This window comes from Eriocheir sinensis, chromosome 40, assembly GCF_024679095.1.
Source record: "Eriocheir sinensis breed Jianghai 21 chromosome 40, ASM2467909v1, whole genome shotgun sequence".
In the NCBI taxonomy this organism is placed as follows: domain Eukaryota; kingdom Metazoa; phylum Arthropoda; class Malacostraca; order Decapoda; family Varunidae; genus Eriocheir; species Eriocheir sinensis.
The window spans coordinates 4,432,429-4,452,260 of NC_066548.1; positions in this window are offsets into that span (position 1 = coordinate 4,432,429).

The following is a 19,832-nucleotide window of genomic DNA, read 5'->3' on the forward strand; positions in this document are numbered from 1 at the left end:
TCGCTCTTTTTCTGTTTTCCTGCTGTATTTTTTCCGTATATTCTTCTGACTCCTTTCCCTCAAGTTTCATCTGCTTCGTTGTTATGTAATGTCTACTTTATTCCTCTGTTTTGTCTTCCTTGTCCATGTCGTTATTCACCCCTTTTTTGTCTGTTCCCTCCATCCTCGCCCTCCTCGTCTGCCTCCTCGTCCTCCTCCCCCTCCTCCTCTCCGGGCTCCATTTTCTCCTCTCCCTTTCTCTCCTACTTCTCTTACGAACGCATTAGTTACAGCTGTTACTGCTACTTCTGCTGTCGCTTCTGCTGTTACTTTTTATGTTTCGTGTCGCATTCTGCTGATTCCGCTACCATTTTTTTGTAGAGCTTCCGAAACTGCTACTGTCTATAATGCCTGCTTTGTTTTCTTGTGACATTATTGCTACCATTGATACAACACACAATGGGCTATTAACTAAACATTGCGTAAGTCGTTAGTGTGGTACGGTTTGGTTAGTGTCTCGTATTCCTTAAACTGTTTTCCTATGTTTTCTTATTAGATGGGTTTAACGCACTTGTTCACGTTTTCGTCTGTTTTTCATCCCATCCGCGCTCGCTACACATCCATCATACCAGAACAAAGGGGTAGAGGAGGGCAGTAATCATGATGTTAGAGCGTGTTACAGCTGGGCCGCGTGATGCTTTGTCCTACCCTTGAGTCACCAGCATGCGGGCGAGCCACTTATACGGCGAGGCTTCCAAAGTGTGTTCACGTGTGCGGGCGTGGGACGAAGCCAGTTTGGTCGGCCAGCGAGGAGCCTGTTGAGCCATGTCAGCAAGAATTAGGTGATTGTCTCCCAGTCAGAGCGGCGAACTAGGAAAGGGCGGACAGTTTTCGGCAAATGGAGTATGGGGCCAAGCCAATTTTGGTGGGCCGATGGCGGTCTTGTCGAACGCTGACAGGAAAGGGAAATGTTTGTTTTCTTCCCCTTCCTGCTTTTGGAGGGTGAAATCTTTCTTGCGTTTCAGGTTTGTAGGTGTGGAGCAAGTTCATTTTGGTTAAGTAGTGACAGAACAGAAAAAAAAATCACTTTCCTATCTTTATCAGTTGATTCTTAAGGATGAACTCTTCCCTGTACTTTTTCGTTCGTCGTACTTCGTTAAAGAAATGTTCATCGGGCTGCCTCGCTCTCTGCCTTTGTTTATTTGCCTGTACAATATAGTTTCAGTGACTTCTATTATTTCTTTGCTCTATACCTTTGATACCAATCGATTAATATATTCATGGCGAACTGTAATATCATTGTTTTTCGTGCAACAAAGAATGTCATTTACCTTCAGCTAAGGAGACCCTGCGTGTGGTGTGACCGTGTGAGGGTTAGGGGGGGGGGAGGGGCCAGCAGTGAAGAGCCATTATTAAAGGGGGAGGCAAACACAGGGGTTTGCTTCCTTCTTTTCTCGTAAGAGGATGATAAATGATGGCGGCGGGAACACTTGCTTGCTGAAAAAGAATTTGAGCGAAGTACAAAAAATGTTTGAAAAGTCCAATAGGATTAGGAAATATATAAATACAGAATAAAATGTTTCCCCTGCTGCATAAAAATTTAAACTTTTTCTTTAAAAAAAAGCTTCACTCTAAAATAGTTCAAAAAACCGACAGACATAAAAAAGTTTAAAATGCACATTTCTTCTGAACGAGTCGAATATTTGCTTAAAATTTGATGGGGAATCTTTATTTTGATACAAATATTCCATAAAACATAATTCCCTATACAAAGAAATGAAGGCCTCTGATAAGTTTTAGGCACAAAACATGAGGAAATTAAAAAAAAAAGAAGTAAGGGAAAAAGGGAGGAAAAAAAGGCATGAAAATGAAGATAGAGAAAAATGAAGAGAACGAGGCCACTGAGGAAAAACATTGAAAAAAAGGGAGGGGATGAAATATAGGAAAACGGGAATGGGAAAGCGAAAGAAATGGAACTTCAAATTTTGTGAAACCAGAAAAAAAAGTTTAGAATGAAAAAAAAAGGAAAGTTCGAAGAGATTTCTAATGCGAATAAGAATGACTACGTTGCGGCGGTGTGTGTGTGTGTGTGTGTGTGAGAGAGAGAGAGAGAGAGAGAGAGAGAGAGAGAGAGAGAGAGAGAGAGAGAGAGAGAGAGAGAGAGAGAGAGAGAGAGAGAGAGAGAGAGAGAGAGAGAGAGAGAGAGAGAGAGAGAGAGAGAGAGAGAGAGAGAGAGAATAGCTTAACTCACACACACACACACACACACACACACACACACACAGAATGCGAAAGGAAAGGCAACATAAAACACGCTGACAAACACAAAGATAGAACATTACAGGAAAAAGGCACAGCGATGCACAGACAAGCGAACCAAACATGAAAGGAAATGAGACAGACAGACAGACAGACAGACAGACGCACAGGTAGACACAGAGAATAGCCAAGCAAGCGAGAGGGAAAGCTACACACATACGAGATTCAGAATACCCAACCAACAACACGAGATAAAAATACCATGGAAGAAATAACACACACAAAAAATCATGGCGCTTGGGAGAGGTGAGGAATGAAGAGACAAAGTTAGTTAGAAAGATAATGGTGGCGGATGAGGAAAGAGAAGATAAATAGAGAGATGGAAAGGATATAAGCCTCTAGGAGTAATATATGAGTAGGAGGGAATGGAAAACTGTGAGATGAGGGAAAGATGGACTGATGGACAAACGAAGTAAAGGAAAAAAAAAGTAGGAAGTTTTAGAAAGTGTACACTGGAGAAAGCGAAAGGAGGTTGGAAAAATGAGAGAATAGGATTTAGAAAGGGAGGGAGGAAGGGAGGTAAGAATGTCATGATTGTGAGGAGACGAGAAGAGGGATGGAGGGATTGAGGAAGATATAGACACATAAAAAGGTTGAGTGACTGTGTGAAAAAGAGACAGAAAACAGGAAGAGGATGATTGTAAGAGGAAAGGAAGAATAGATACATTGAGGAAGGTACAGGAAAAAAAAGAGGGGAAACTTACTGAGTGGAAGAAAAGACAGAAAGAAGAGAAAAACTTTTGTGTGAACAGAAAAAAAGGATGGATTAAGGAAGGGATGGAGGGAGACTTGAGTGTGTGGAAGAGGAGACGAAATGGAGGAAATGAAGGACTGTAAGAGAAGGGAAAGGCAGGATAGAATTTGGAAGAGAGGAAGATGAATTGAGGAAAGTTAGGAAAGAAGGAGACTGACTGTATGGAAAAGAGACGAAGAGGGAAAGTAGGACTGTAAGGGAAGAGAAAGGAAGGACTGAATGAGAGGAGGTGGGAGATGAACTGAGTAAAGTTAGGATAGAAGGAGACTGACTGTATGGAAGAAGAGACGAAGAAGAGGAAAAATAGGAGTGTAAGGGAAAAGAAAGGAAGGACTGAATGAGGGGAGGTGGGAGATAGATTGAGGAAAGTAAGGAAAGAGAGAACTGATTATATGGAAAAGACGGAATTGTTGAGGAAGGAAGGGAGAGGGTAAGAAGGGAAGCTGCAGGAGAGAAAGAGATGAGAGAAGGATGGATGGATTGAGAAAAGTATAGAGAAAGTGTGATACTGACTGAAGAAGAGACGAAAAAAGAAAAAGAAGAATCGTGGAAGAGGAGAAAGGTAAGATAGATTGAGGAACGAAGGGAGAGGGTAAGAAGGGAGACTGCGGGAGAAAGAGATGAAAGAAGGATGGATGGATTGAGGAACTGAAGAAGAGACAAAAAGAAGGAAAGGAAGGATCGTGAAAGAGGAGAGAGGTAGGATGAATTGAGGAAGGGAAGGAGAAGGTAAGAAGGAAGCGGGAGAAGAAGAGTGAGCTAGCTTGCCACCTCGCCTGGCTTCCAGCTCAACATATGGGAAAAGTTCTCACAAAAGTGGTGTAAGTTTGAACACACCTGGCGCCCCTCCACACCTGCACCACCACCACCACCACAGTCTTCACAAACACCACCATCACCACGAGAATCATCACCACAACCACAACCACCAGAGTCTTCATCATCACCACTACAAGAATCATAACCACCACCACCACCACCACCACCACTACTAGAATCTCCACCACCACCACCTCTACCACAGATCCCTCAAACACCAGGATGCATGATAAACAATTTCCTACGTCAATGCAAGCCTCTACACCATTCCTGCGACATCTATTGACCAAACTACACTCATCTTACCTCACCTGTTCACTCCCTAATCACCCACTCACTCAGTCTTCCATCTTATCACTCACTCACTCACTCACTCCTTCACATCACTCCGTCACTAACTCCCTAACGCACTCATTCAATCCTTCCCTCTCTTAGCCACACTCACCCTTCCCTTCTCCCTCTCTTTCTTCCCTTTCACATCAGTAGTGGTGGTGATGGTGGTGGTGGTGGTTGAGGCAGTAGTAGGCAGTATAGTCATCATCGCAGTAAGAGTATGCTGAGTGTGTGCTGAGTGTGCAGAGCCTATGCCGGCGGTCTCTCGAGGCTCTCCACAGTACACGCAATTAGAGTAAGAGCCACACCTCCTTTTACGAGCCTGGAGCAATAGAGGAAACTGCCGCCTCTCGTATTACGGCGGGAGGGGCAGAGCAGCGAGTCCCCGATGCATAATTAACAGAACCCAGCAGGCAAAACGCAGGAGAATAGGCGATTAGAGAAAGGGGGAATAGTAAAAAGAGGAAAAGAGGAACATGAGAATAAATATTAATCAAAAAACGCAGGAAGAGCACCACTAGACAGTTGAATGGGATATTAAAAGTTAAGAAATGTGGAGAGAGGAGCAACGAGGGATTAAAAATGAAAACGGGAAACGACATAGAAGAATAGTCAGTTAGAAAATGGGATGCGAAAAAAGCTTCGAGAAAAAAAATGTATAAAAAAAGAAGAGGAAATCTACGCACCAGAATTGCCGATTTTGAAAACGAAAAAAAGGTTGAAAAATAGGATCAACTGAAGAGTAAAAGAAGGGAGAAAAAAAAAACCGGCAGAAAAAAGCCACCGGAAAAACAGCGTAATAGGCCGCAACGAAAAAAAACGGAAATTAATTAAAGTATTTTGACGAGCAGAATAAATGGAGAAAATAAGAGAAAATCCTCAACAAATGAAGAGGCAGAGAACGATGAATAGTTAAAGTAAAGAGCAGAATGACGTGAAAGCAGCATACAAAATAGGCAGAGGTAGAGAGTGCGTTAGGGAGTTAGTGACGGAGTGAAAGTTAGTGAGTGAAGGGATGGGAAGGATGAGAACGTATGTGCGTGGGTGGAGAGATGAAGGAATGAGTGAGTGGGTGAGTGAGTGAGTGAATGATTAGATGGAAGACTGAGTGTGTATATATGAGGGAAAGAAGACTAAATGAACACACGAGAGAAGAAGGAGTAAAAAAAAGAGGAAAGCAAACCCGCAACAAAGAAAGGCACAGTAGAAAAAAAAATAGTGGGGAAAAATAGTTGATGAAAGAGTAACAGAATGAATTATACGGGAAAAGACAATAAGTGTAAGGGAAAGAAGTACAGCTGGACGAAAGGAAAGTGTTGGTATGAGAGAACGGAACAGCATGCGCGATCAAAGAACAGTGAAGAATGGAATAGAAAAGAAAAAAAAGAAAAACAGTAGTATAAGAGCATAACGGAAGAAAGAAAGCGGAAGAATAAAGCTTTTAGTTATATCGAGCACTATAGCAACAGTACAAAACAAATCGAGTATAAAATTTCAAAGTAAAAAAGACATATAAAGCAGAACAACCCAGTAGAAAAGAGGAATGAGTGGGAGAACATAACAGAAGCGGAAAGAAAAAAAATACAGAAATGGATTATGAGAGAGGAGAAGAGAGCCCAAATATAATCATTAGGTACAGAGGAAGCCAAAAAGAGAAAGGATAAAAAAGAAAAGATAAAAAGAAGAGATGAAAAGTTAGATTAAAAAGAAACACGAGAAGAAAATAAGGTATTACACGATCATAAACATTTGTAGGCATATCCTCGCGTGAGCTCGGAGCTAAAACGAACGCAGCGGACACGAGAAAAGAGATACAAAGAAGGAGAAAGAAGCACATAGGGATTAAATGTATTACTCTAGATGAACATTACTTAACAACAACGGCAGCAAGAGCGAGCGAGGTTGTGAGGGAATGTGTATAATTTATCGCCGGGACGTTCGGTGAAGACGCGCGTGTGTGTTCGTGGTCTGTTGTGTGGGGCGGGGACGCGTTTCACGGGGGACTGAGGCAATATATTCGGCGCGGCGTTATAAATAAGCAACGCGGGGTTATCACAGGAACACGTAACAGCCACACGCCAGAAACCGCAACACGCAAGGAATCTCACGCAACGACCCACGTACGCACACACACACACACACAGAGGGACACATACGCACATATACGCATTTTGTACACCTCTTTTCTCCTCTAGTTATTCTCTTATTCGTCATTAACTTCCCTTTTTCTTTGTCCCTTTCTATAATCCTTTCCATATCTGTCTAACAAATGCGTATATAAAGTAAAACACACACACACACACACACACACACACACACACACACACACACACACACACACACACACACACACACACACACACAAATAAATCCTCAAAACGAAAGAAAAACTGCCCCCCCCAAACCCTCACACCTTTTGCAGCCAATCACCTGGATGGAAAAAAAGAGGTTAAAACGGTACATTATTTCCCTTACCTCTAATTAACGTGGTGATCAGCTAAACTGGGCCGGCGCACAGGTAATTAACCAAACTATTCATCTCCTCACGCGAAATTAGACCGACTTACCTGCCCGCTGGACACTACGTGGGCTTACCTGTAATTAACGGTATTAGCCCAGCCCCACCTCCACCACCACCACCACCACCACCATCGCCCCAACCACCACCATCGCCACCAACCAATTAGTCTGATTGGCCTAGATACCGATCGTTCACCAGATTTATTTCCCTTTGGTAATTAGTGAATATTATCTCGGAAAAAAATGAGACGAAAACGAGCAAAAGTCACTCCACTCAATGCCAGTCATAACGAACTCCAGCACCGGACTCTCATTTGGGCATTCGGTGTTTTGAGTTTGCGTTGGAGTGATTGAAAGAACGCAGATTGGCATGGAAAAAAAGCAAAATGGGAAATGCTGAGGCAGGAGCAGGAAATATGCGGCTATACCCCATCAATAGCTCGGTAACATACTTGATTTGCATTCTATTCAAGTTTTTTTCATAATATACGATTACTAAGATTACTGGATGGTGGTGGCTTAGCGGTCAACGTTCAGGAGGTTCAAACTACCTGGCAATTTTTCAGCCCTCGCCGAGTGGCCTAAGACTACACACATGCTATCCTGAAGACTACCTATCAATTCGAACTCTAGATTCTCTGTGGCATGGCCCAACTAAGATGGCGCCACTATAAACACTTGCCTGGGCCATAACGGACTGGGGTCGACCACCAGGCCACAAACAAGAAAGTCTACCAGCACCAGAAGCTAAAACGGAAAAAAAGTGGAAGCAATTATACGTGCCCAAAAGTTTATAAGTTTAAATTCATCATTATCCTTACGAAACACCTGATTTACTTTCGTATTCAAGTTTGTTCATTATATTCCATTGCGGATTATAAACGAAAAAATAAGAACTAACTGGAAACATTTAAGTGGAAACGGGATCTCGTATGCTGCAAAGTTTAGAGCTAACCATCGATTGCTTTATAACGCACTTGATTAGCATCCAGATTAAAGGTTTTCATGTCCCTCCATTGTTGATATTAAAAACGATAAACTAATAAATTTAAATAATCAAACCGAAACGGGATACGGGCCACCAATAGCTAGATAATCAATACACCACCTGATTAGCATCCACATCATTATTTTTTGCTGATATACCATTACTTATTAAAGAAAAGAAACAAGTAAAAAACAAAACAGGGAATATTCAAGGGGAAGTAGGATCCATACCCCAAAGTTCCCAGCCCACCCATCCATAGCGTCGTAACACCTTGATTAGCATCCATATTAAAGTTTTTTTCCTGATTTTCCATTTGAGCGCAACGTTCACCTGATTACTGCTAATTACCTGGAGCTCCCCTGACTCCCGTACATTAGCAGGATCACCTGGACTTAGCTAATCACCCTGGAGGCTACGATATCACTTAACACGAGATTAAAACTTTCTTAATTGTTTTTACCGTATCGCCGGCAGGAAAGTAGGGAGGCTGAGTGGGAGGGAAAGGTTGGACGAGAAAAGGGAGAGTGAGGAGAAGGGTGAGGAGGGAAAACATTAGTGAAGAAAACTTGGAAGTGCGGAGAGGATGAGAGAATTACTTTAGCTGACAGATAGATAGATCGACAGACAGATTGCTAGACAGGCGCTTAAGTACATCAGTCGGTTAGTCACACGAACGGAGAGAGAGAGAGAGACAAGATGCGTAAATTGCCTGAAAGAAGAGAGAGTAGGGAAAGGAAAGTGAGAAGAAAAGAGAGAAAGTTTGTGGGATAGAGAAAAAAATGAAGGGCAGAGAAACCTTAAACATATTAAAGAGAAAGAAAGAATGGAAGGAAGAAAGGAGGGAGGGAGGAAAATGTAGATCAGTAGATAGAAATGTTATGAAAATACAGGTAATAAAGTGAAAAAAGGACATCTTCAAGTATGCAAAAGAAATTGAATAGGAAAACAATTATGGAAAGATATTTGTAAGATGAAGAAAAAAAATAAATAGGACGGTAAAATAATTGATAACAAACTCTAAGGGAAAGGAAATCAACAGTGTTATAAAAATGGAAGAAAAAAAGGGAAAAAAGGAAATATGTGAAGAATTTGTTGTAGGTATTAAGTAAAAAGCTTCTGGTGGGAGTTGATGGGACAAGGAAGAAGAGGAGGGAGTGGAGGAAACATTCAGTAAGGAGGAGGAAAAGGAGGAGGAGATGGAGAAGAGAGAAAGGGAGAGGGGAAGAGGTTAAACCATCAGCATAATGGAAGGATAATTATTCCCTCAACGCTAGTATAAGTAGGAGGAGGAGGAGGAAGAGGCGAGCTTACCGTCGTGCTGTTCCAGGAAGTTCACTTTAGACTGATGCTTCGGCTCAACGGGGCGCGGAGGGGTTAACGACGATCAAAGAGTAATCGAAGAGCACACTAGACAAAGGGGGAAGAAAAGACAAAGGGGAAAGAAAACATGATAAAGCAACGATGACTTATTTTAGGAACTTTGCTGGCCTGCTTTGTATCGTAATCCACTTCTGTCAGAGGCAAGAAAGGAAATGAAGGAGGAAGGATGTATAAGAAGATGAAGAAAACATGATAACGCAACTTTGACTTTATTTTAGGAACTTTGCTGGCCTGCTTTGTATCGTAATCCACTTCTATCAGAGGCAAGAAAGGAGATGAAGGAGGAAGGAGATGAACGAGGATGAAGAAAATGAAGATAACGGGAATTTCTAAACACAAGAGTTATTTTCAGATTGTTTTGCTTCACAATGCAAATATATTGAAAGGATACAAAAGCTAATTGACGTAAGCTAGTTTTTTTTTTATCAGAGGATGAATAGAGCAGAGAAGATTATGCGTTTTAATGATAAGCTATTTGCCATGCTCATCAGATACCACAATAGACTTAAAACTGCAGGAAAAAACCGAAGATGAAAAAGATGGAGGAGAAAAAGTGAAAGTGATGCAGGAAAAGAGAAAGGGAAAGGAGAAGGGAAGGGCTGGTTGTGCAAGGAAAGAGTTAGGGAGTGATCAGGGTTTCGGTGCATGAGGAGGAGGAGGAGGAGAGAGGAGATTCAGGAGAGGGAAGGGAGTAGGAGAAAAAAGTGAATGGGCTTGGGATAGGAAGGGGAGAGTCGGACTTGCCATCTGGGTTGTGGTCTTGTTGAACATTCCAGAAAGAAATGACCGGCATTCCACGAGGAGAAGGAAGAAGAGAAGGGGCGAGAGGAGGAGGAGGAGTAGGAGGAGGAATAAGGAGAAGGGAAAATAGTAGGAGGGACAGAGCTTTGCGGGGGAGAAGAATTTACGGAAATATCTTTTGCGAAAGGAATTGGAACATGAGAGACACTGCGTGGGAGGGAAACAAGAAATAGACATGGATAGATAGATAGATATAGATAGACAGATATATAGAGGAGAGTCACAGGAAACAGGAAAAAAATAAACTAGCCTTTTAAATATGCAAGTTACAGTAAATGACAGTAGGAAAGTGAAACGTGAAGCATGCAAATGTAAAAAAAAAGAAGAAAAACGGGGTTGTATAAGTTAAACAGGAATATACAAAAGCGAAAAGTCACGAAAATACAAGTGATGCGGGGATATAAAGTAGAAATAAGGAGAATACGGAATAATATCATGGTAGCACGGTTCGGGGTAGCAGTAGAGCATCGTAGACCATATCATTCTCTTGTGGGCCTTTGAGAGAGCCCGAGTTGAACGCTCCGCCCCGGCCCTCGTCAGACCCTCGCTCCTCGCCGCTACTCTGCACGCGACGCCCTCAGAAGTGGACGAGGAGAGGAAATAAGGCTTACTCGTATATCCTGTGCGGACTGACCATCCACTGCCCACCACCCACCACCCACCACCACCACCACCACCCACCGCCACCACTCGCTGCCCACCACCACAACCAGAATCCCCGCCGCTCGCTGTTTGGAGTGGACGCGTGAGTGACCGCGATTCTTGTTGCTGTTACTGTTGTCGTTCAGGTCGGAGTCAACAATACGTATATAGATTTTGAATTCCTAGTATGTTTTATCAGGATTGAGAGCGTTTCCGATGTGTCTCTTCTCAAAGGCAACGAGTTTCCAGACTACACAGACGCACGTAACAAAGATTTGCAGTGATTTTATTGCATTTGCTGTCTTTGTTATATAAAAATAAATTGAAAATCTGATCCCTTTCAAAAGACAATACATCTAGTGAAAAATTTATCACGTTCAACAATGTAATAAATATAACTCATACAAAAGATATTTCATTGGATCGAATCAAACCGTCCAAACTCTACTGACGGTGACGACCAGCGCCCGGGGGAAGGTCTCATTGCCTATGCAGACGACTCCCCGCAGGGCCGTGGCGGTGGCTGTGGCCCTGAACCCGCCGGCGCGTGGGAGAGCGAGGTGTTCCAGGCATCCGCCAACGCTCCTGAAACCATGGCTGGAAATTCACCACACTTACCAAACTGACGAAGAATCCTCTTTACAGCGTTGCTGGTGAGGCATAATTTTCTTGATAATGATGACTGTGAAGAACGACTGTCCTGATTTTTTTCGAAAGTTGTGTCGATTGTCATTTGGCATTTTCATAGGTTGAAATTCGCCACCCCAATGAAGTTGTTGAATTATATTGCTGGCATTTACTGCAACACAATGTTAATCTGCAGGTTATGCTAACGAGAATTAATTATACTGACCCCGAAGTTTTGATGCCACCTTGAGTCAAAACAACTTTTTTTTTTTTTTTTTTACAGCAAAGGAGACAGCACAAGGGCACAAAAAAAGGAAACAACAATAAAAAAAAAAGCCCGCTACTCGCTGCTCCTGTAAAGAATCCGAAGAGGCGTTTTATTGCTTTCTTACTGATGAAAGATGTACTGATTTTCAAAAATTCATAGGGATCACAGCAGGTAGGCAGCAGGTTACTGGTGACGGGTGAACCTTGCCAGTCTCTTGTGCATTGTGTCGCTGGCTGGCTGACACTCGACGGGTTAGTGGTGGAATAGGTTTGGAAAGGGTGGAGATGGATAAGGTAACAGAAGTAATAGTGGTTTGCAGAGGGGAAAGCTTGGAGAATGGGCGATAGAAACAAAAGACGATGAGCGAGGATGCAAGATTCTGGGGCCTGACGAAGGAATAAGAAAAGTTCTGAGATGGTAAAAAGAGAAAATGGTGGACTGGGTATGGAAAGTTGAGGAAAAATGAGTTCAAAAGAGAAAAAAGAATCACATCAGTCCGAGTTTTTGCTTCATTGAGACTTACATTATATTCTTTTGGATATTCAGAATACACTAATTGATTGATTGATTATTTAAGCGTTCATCTTGGCGCCGCAACTGTTGGGTCATATGGCGCTGAACTGAATACAGAACTATTATATTCTAAAACAATAAAACCGGAAAAAAAACACCAATTAAAATTCACTAGCTCTTCGGTCTATCATAAATCCATTCACCAGCCTTTACAGATTTTCCAGATTATGTGGGAGGAAAAAAGTTATTAAGCCAAGGACGTATTTGCAAAGTTCATGGAAAGTAAAGATATTTTAATACAGATCCATTACGACACAGGGCTCATTTGAGAGTTCACCTTTAATTTTAGGAACAGTAAGTAGCGGGATTTTTTTTTCATATTGTTTTTTTTTTTTTTTTTTTTACGCCCTTGCACTGTCACAAAGGCCACGCTTCTGACGGCATTCTTAAACTCATGCGGCCACCACCTCCAGGCCTTTCCTCTATACCCTCTTGGATACATTTCATTTCCCTGGCCTCCACAGCTCAGAATTCCCTTTGCGAACTAATGGACTTCTCCTGTGTACCTTTAAATGTAAGTAAACATATATAACGGAGAGTTTTGAAAAGCCTCACGACGAGTTTTGATGCCAGCCTTTGAGTAAAATAATTTGTTCGAGATTTCTCCGTTCGCCTTTCACGTCTGTTTACAAACCTAACTGTAACCTTCAGGAGACTTGAAAAGGAAAGTAGGAATAGTTTGTGCGTAGCTGACTTTTCACCTTCTGTCAACATCTTTATCTGGTCTCGACGGCATATCATATCATTTTTTTTTTTTTACAATAAAGGAGGCAGCTCAAGGACACACAAAAAAAGAAAACAATAATAAAAAAAGCCCGCTACTCGCTGCTCCTAAAGTAAAACAAAAGAGGTGGCCGAAAGGAAGATCAAATACAGGAGGAGAGGTGTCCTGATACCAGCACCGTCACTAGAGTGCAATAAGTTACACATGCCTGCACCTTCCACACGAACAACTCCCACACACTCCCTCACTTACAACTCTACTCAGCACCTCCAACTTCCTACCTACACACAACCCCCACCTTCAATCACCCACGACACATTCACGACCTTCCTTCTGTCACTCACTTTCCGTTTTCTTTCACCCCATCAGCCCTTCCAATACCTCGACACACCTCGCACAGCCTCCCAAACCGAACTAAGCCGCCCATAGGAGCAATGAGTAGCGGGCTTTTTTTCACATTTGTTACCTTTTTTCATGCCTTTAACTGACTCCTCTGCTGTAAAATAAATAAAAAAGACACTCCCAACTTGACGAATTATGTTCTTATGTTCTTATGTTCACCAGCACTCCCCCTTCACAAGCCCTTCCCATCAACATCCCCCCGCACACACAAACAGCCACCTCCTTCCCATTTACCCCATTCAGACATCCTCTCCACCTCGTTTTCATAATCCTCAAGCCACACGAGCGCCTCCACCACGCTACATCGTCCCCTCTCTCGCCCCAACATCCTCGCCCCTCTTGCCGCACCCCAGGACAAGCTCTTCACCCCTCCCTGCTATCCCTCAAAGCCGCCCAGATACCTCCCCCGACACATCGCCAATCCCCTCCACCCCAACACATCATCCCCCCCCCCCTCCCCCCATCACCCACTCCAGCTCCCTGTCCTCCCCCCTTCCCCTCCTTTGCACCCGCCTCCTGGTAACGACTCTCAGCCTCCAAGCGGAACGTGACTTGCCGAGACTTTTATTTTCAATTTTGTCCCTTTTTTCTATTCATATCATATTTCACCGCCTTCCCAAGCGCTCATGTTCACAGCCTTTGCCGGGGGGCCTTACGATGTCAATTTGTTTATCTGTTTATTGATCTTTTGGTGCGATGCTTAAAAGTTGATGAGATTCTTGTCTGTTTTGCGCTAAAGTGTCCTGAAACATTCGCAAGGGATATTAATTTAAGCTCACGTGAAAAATCATTAGCGTTAAGCGAGAGGTCACAGACAGACAAGCAAACAGACAGACAGACAGACATAAAGACAGGCAGGCAAGCAGATGAGAGGAAGGACGCGAATATTTCACTGGCATGTAAGCAGAGAGACAGACACAGGCAGACAGGCAGGCATAACTCTGAAAAATAGAACAGATATGTATGAGAAAATTCTGAATGTCACAAGTGTAAGAGAGACCGACAGACGGGCAAACGTCGAAGAAGAAAAGAAAAGGACAGCAGGCAATAGGGAAAATTAGATAAAAAAAAACACTTGCCTTGCCTTTAGTGTTCTGTTGACCTGAAACATTGATAAGGAGAAGAGGAACAAAGTCAAATAAAAAGATATTGTTCCTCTGCCATTCGTGACTTGTTAACCCAAAAACCCGCTAATGAGAATAGAAACAAAACTAGTAAAAAAAAAACACTGCTGCTCTCCATTCAGTGTCCTGTTGACCTAAAAAAATTACATAAGGAGAACAAAACTAATAAAAAAAACATTGCTGCTCTCCATTCAGCGTCCTGTTAACTTAAAAAAAATATAATAAGGCGAATCTTATGAACGAAGTTGAACACACAAACAGGCACAAAAATAAACAAAGCGTCGACGGTAATTCAAAGCAAAAATTATTAATACCTCTTGATCTCGTCACCAAATATTTCGCGTCGACTTTATCGCTCCCTCGTCACGCCGGACACTTTTGATTATGGTCACTAATTGCACAAAAGAACGTTCCGGTCGTCACCTTCGGCATGGAGACAACAGAGAGGCGGCCGTGGAAAATATATATATGCGTCACTCCTCCGGATCCCCCAATCAGCCTCTCGTGTACCCCGATGCTAATGGTGAATCTTGACTCGCCTAAAAATAGCGAGTGTTGTTTTTTACCCCGGCATAAAATTTCGCAATATTATTCAGGCACACAGACACACATGCAGACGGACAGACGGAAAAGAAACCCAGATAGACAGATAAACAGAGACAAATGGGCATAAAGGCAAACACACATGAAAAGAAAAAGGTTATTTATATCTAGGAAACCTTGCATTATTTTTTGTTCATATTATTATTATGATGATGATGATGATGATGATGATCGTTATTATCATTATACTATATTATCAAAGTGTGATATTTTTATTCATATTGTTATTGCTATTATAGTTTAGATATTATTACTATTACTTGCACAAATATATGCATTATCATAAACTTCGTTACTTATTACTATTTTACTATTTTTTCCTTGTGCTACGTTTTGCATGCCTGAAGGGGCGATGATAAGTGCTGGCTGAGTCCTCCTGCCTGATGCTCTCACAGTCAAGTTTCCCAGCGGGCTTACTGTTCTTGACATGCTAGACGCTGTCGGCGGCGTGGCGTCAGCGGCTGCGGACGTGCTAGCAACCAAAACTACATTAAAAGTTAGCCGCCGTCAGCTGAGCAGTGTTGATTGGCGTCATGTCAGCAATCAGAGCCGTGTCATCCCTATCGGCCAGGCGTCAATCTGAGCCGCATTAGCCAGCCTCTGTTGGGGCCGTGTTAGGCAGCCTCGGCGGCGCGGCGTTAGCGGGTGTCGCCACGATCTGTCTTCCTTACTCGTCGAATATTAAGGCAATTACGCGCCGGGCCGCGAGGAGGGCGTGGAGTGACGTTCAATTAAAGTGAGTTAACAGTGTCTGCTATCACCGGCGGCAGCCACCTCCCCGGGGACGGTAATGAGAGAGAGAGAGAGAGAGAGAGAGAGAGAGAGAGAGAGAGAGAGAGATAACAAATAAATCAAACTCTAAAAATAGCATCCCGCCACTTAGTCACCATACCTTCATAGGCTGCATCACAATAATTTAGTATTTATTTTCAGTCTCCCTCCAACGTTCGTGCGGTCCATCATCCGTGCGTATCATCCCTCACCCGACAAACAATGACTCATAACCCAATCAATCAATCAATCAATAGGGGCATACGCCGGAGGGGGGGGGGGGGTGCGTCTCCTCGCCCACCATACGAATCCAAACCCTGGGAATTTTTATTTATTTAACTGTGGAAGAAAATATCGGTGTGCGCTTCGGCGGAAAAGGAAGTAGTAGTAATCCTGCGATACCACACAACGCCATCACAGCAAAAACAACAACACCGCGCCGCCATCGCTGGAGCTCCTGCCTCAGCACTGATAAAGAAAGGCACAGATGCAGTGTTTATTTCACATTTATTTATTCATTTTAATTAAGAAAATATGTGATGAATCGCAATATTAATGATAATGATTATGATATTATTAAACCACATATGCTACTACTAATAATAATGATAATGATAATATTAGTGATACTACTACTACTACTACTACTACTACTACTACTGATAATAATAATAATAATAATAATAATAATAATAATAATAATAATAATAATAATAATAATAATAATTCACTCACGGCGCTCGGGAAACTTTTCTCGCGCAGGAAATTGAGAAAGTAAAAATAATATCCATCAAAACACGGGGGAAGGAAAAGATTCAGCCGCTCTTTTTTTCACTTCCATTTTTGGCTTCCGTGAAATTTCCGGCTCTCCCAGTTCCATATTCTTCCCATGAAAAATTTCCATCTTTACACTCTCTATCAGTGCGGGGCGCAGCTGAATATTCATCTCACAAATTTTGACTTTTCGAAAAAAATATGTATACGAAGAAAAACGCTTATTTTTTCATACAAACGCATTTTTAGACCCCGATGCAAGACGACTTACCGTGAGATGAGGAAGCGGGGAGCGAGGGGGAGGGCGGAGGGAGGGAGGTGATAGGGACGGTTTATACTTACCCTCACAAATCCCTCCACCACCCTTCTTGCTGTGATTGATTGATTGATAGTTTATTGTTGCAAGTAAACAACAAAGGAGAAGGGAGGAGCATGCCATCCCAACCCCCAGGCAGTACAGAGTGTGATTATACAACTAAGGATACATGTGATTGATTGATAGTTTATTGTTGCAAGTAAACAAGAAAGGGGAAGGGAGGAGCATGCCATCCCAACCCCCAGGCAGTACAGAGTGTGATTATACAATTAAGGACACATGTGGAGGTAGCACCAGGAAACTAAAAAGATACAATGGTAGGGGACAAGTTAGGAGGATGAATTTGACACCTCATTCACGGGCATCAGTAGTAGTTATAAATACTCGGTGGAAGAGAGGGAGGAGGAGGGACAGATGTTTGATACGTCATACAATATATCACATTTACTACGTTTGTAATTAATGTGAACACTTTTAAATCTAAGGCACTATTTTGGGCGCTTACATATTTTAAAACTCCAGGACATCAATACTTTTAGGCGTGTATGAAAACAGGTTAAGGTGATCCTACCGTTAAGGGATTCAGGAGGAAATCAGACAGCCTAATCGAAGTACGAATCCTTTAATTGTCTATATATGCGTATGTGAGAGTCTTCGTGGTGTTTATAATAATGCCTTACTTCCGAATATCGAGTTACAGTCATCCACTAAAACAAACTCCACTATCTCCACCGCACAGGGCCCAAAATCTTTTCTCTATTATTTTTTTGTTTTCCCCGGCCATGAGAGCAGACCTTTTCCCTCGTCCACGTCCTCCTCCCCTACGCCTGCCTGTCCGGGCCTGACGAACCCTGATAAGACATGCGTGGCTGTGTATAATGAGAATGTGAATGGTGTGTCAGCGGCTGGCGGGGGAACCATTTCAACGAGGCTTTCCATTTTTTTCCTCGTTTGACTGATGGCTTCCATTTCTTGCGTCCCCCGTCTCTCTCTCTCTCTCTCTCTCTCTCTCTCTCTCTCTCTCTCTCTCTCTCTCTCTCTCTCTCTCTCCCCCCCCAATAAAAACGTATCCGTATATATAAAGTAATAAATACGAATAAAAGTTAGCTGTGCATGTAGTGGACGATAATAATTGATAAGCAACACGCAACTTTTCATATTTAGTAGGTATTTGGTTATTTAGGAATGCACAAAATTTCTCCATCCTCCAAAGTTATAAGGACATTTTTCTGTGATTTATTTTGTTTTTATTTTATTTGCATTCTGTGTTCCGCATAAATTTCCATATATATCTTTTTTTTTTCAAGTGCGGGATTAAATTTGGGGCCTGTGTCGTAGGTCAGGTTGGTGTGGTTTATTAACTCTGTGTGTGTGTGTGTGTGTGTGTGTGTGTGTGTGTGTGTGGGTGTGGGTGTGAGTGTGGGTGGATGGATGTGGGGGGGGGGTTATGGTGGGTGCGTGTGTGTGTGTGTGTGTGTGTGTGTGTGTGTGTGTGTGTGTGTCATATGTATGCATGTCCTAAATATGACAAGGAAAATATATAGGCATTGTATACTGCGGCGGCCATACAGAACAGCCACCACCACATATACACCACCACAACCACCACCACCAGCACCACTACCACCACCATCACAACCACCACCACCACCAGCAGCGTCACCAGCACATTTTATCTTAGTTATACCAACATTGCCATACTTTTATTTTTTGTCCAGCATAATAATAACTACTACCTTGATGCTTTCTTATATTTATACCATTGCTGAATCTAATAGTCAGTGTTATACCTTCTTCGTAATACCCCGTTCTCCTTCTCTCTTTTACCTTTTCATTTCCCATGCTTGTGTCCTTTCTATCTCCTTTTTATTCCTTTCTCCCTTTATTCTCCTTTTCCCTCTTTGCTTTTTATCGAACCTGTTTTTGTTTTCTCCTTTTCACTCACGGTCTTATCTTTCCCCCTCCACTTCCTTTTCTTACTCCTTTCTCACTTTTCTCTCACTTTTTCCCTCTGTTTTTTTTTCTCGAATTTGTCTATATGCTCGCTCACTATCTCTCTCTCTCATTTACTTTCCTATCTCTCCCTCTTCACTCCTATTCCTCTTTCTTCTCATTCGACTTCTCTCTTCCCATCTCTTCCCGGCAGCGCCACCTCCGCCTCCTGAAGTCTGAGTCAACGGTATACAGTCCCTAGTTACGTACATTCTCCTTCACTTGTTTCATCAAATCTATCGACGTCTCTGGAATGGGCACGAGGACAGATAGCGGCAAGGGGAGTATGTCAATACGGAGAGACGAAGGGAGGGGAAGGTAACGGAGGAGATAGCGGAGAATGGCACGATAAGGGTGAGGAGGCGAGAGTGTTGACAGGAGGTGGGCGGGAAGGTGAGGCATAACAAAGATGAGTTTAAGTGTGTATTTTCTGGGTTTTATTTCGTATTCATGTAATTAGGCGATGCAATACACTATCCTTTGTTTTCTTTCATATATGCTGCGGTTACTTCTTTATATATATTTTTTAGTTAGATTTTTTGTTGTCGTTCACGCCTTTTTAAATGCTACAATTATCGGAGGTCAACAGAGGCTTACAAAATTCTCTCTCTCTCTCTCTCTCTCTCTCTCTCTCTCTCTCTCTCTCTCTCTCTCTCTCTCTCTCTCTCTCTCTCTCTCTCTCTCTCTCTCTCTCTCTCTCTCTCTCTCTCTCTCTCTCTCTCTCTCTCTCTCTCTCTCTCTCTCTCTCTCTCTCTCTCTCTCTCTCTCTCTCTCTCTCTCTCTCTCTCTCTCTCTCTCTCTCTCTCTCTCTCTCTCTCTCTCTCTCTCTCTCTCTCTCTCTCTCTCTCTCTCTCTCTCGCTCTCTCTCAAAAGTGAAAACGTAAAAATGAAACAGTTACTTCGCGTTTCTTTTCGTGAAGCCTCATAACGAAACGGGAGGAAGTTTGAGGAGACGAAGGACGAGCAGAAACAGAAAGAAAAAAAACGGAAGAGAAGGAGATGGGGAATAAATAGACAAAACGATAGAGTATGAAGATGAAGGAGAAAGAAGAACTGACAGAGCGAGAAGGAGGAGAAGGAAAATGAAAAAAACGGAGGAAGAATAAATAGCAAGTAGACCGAA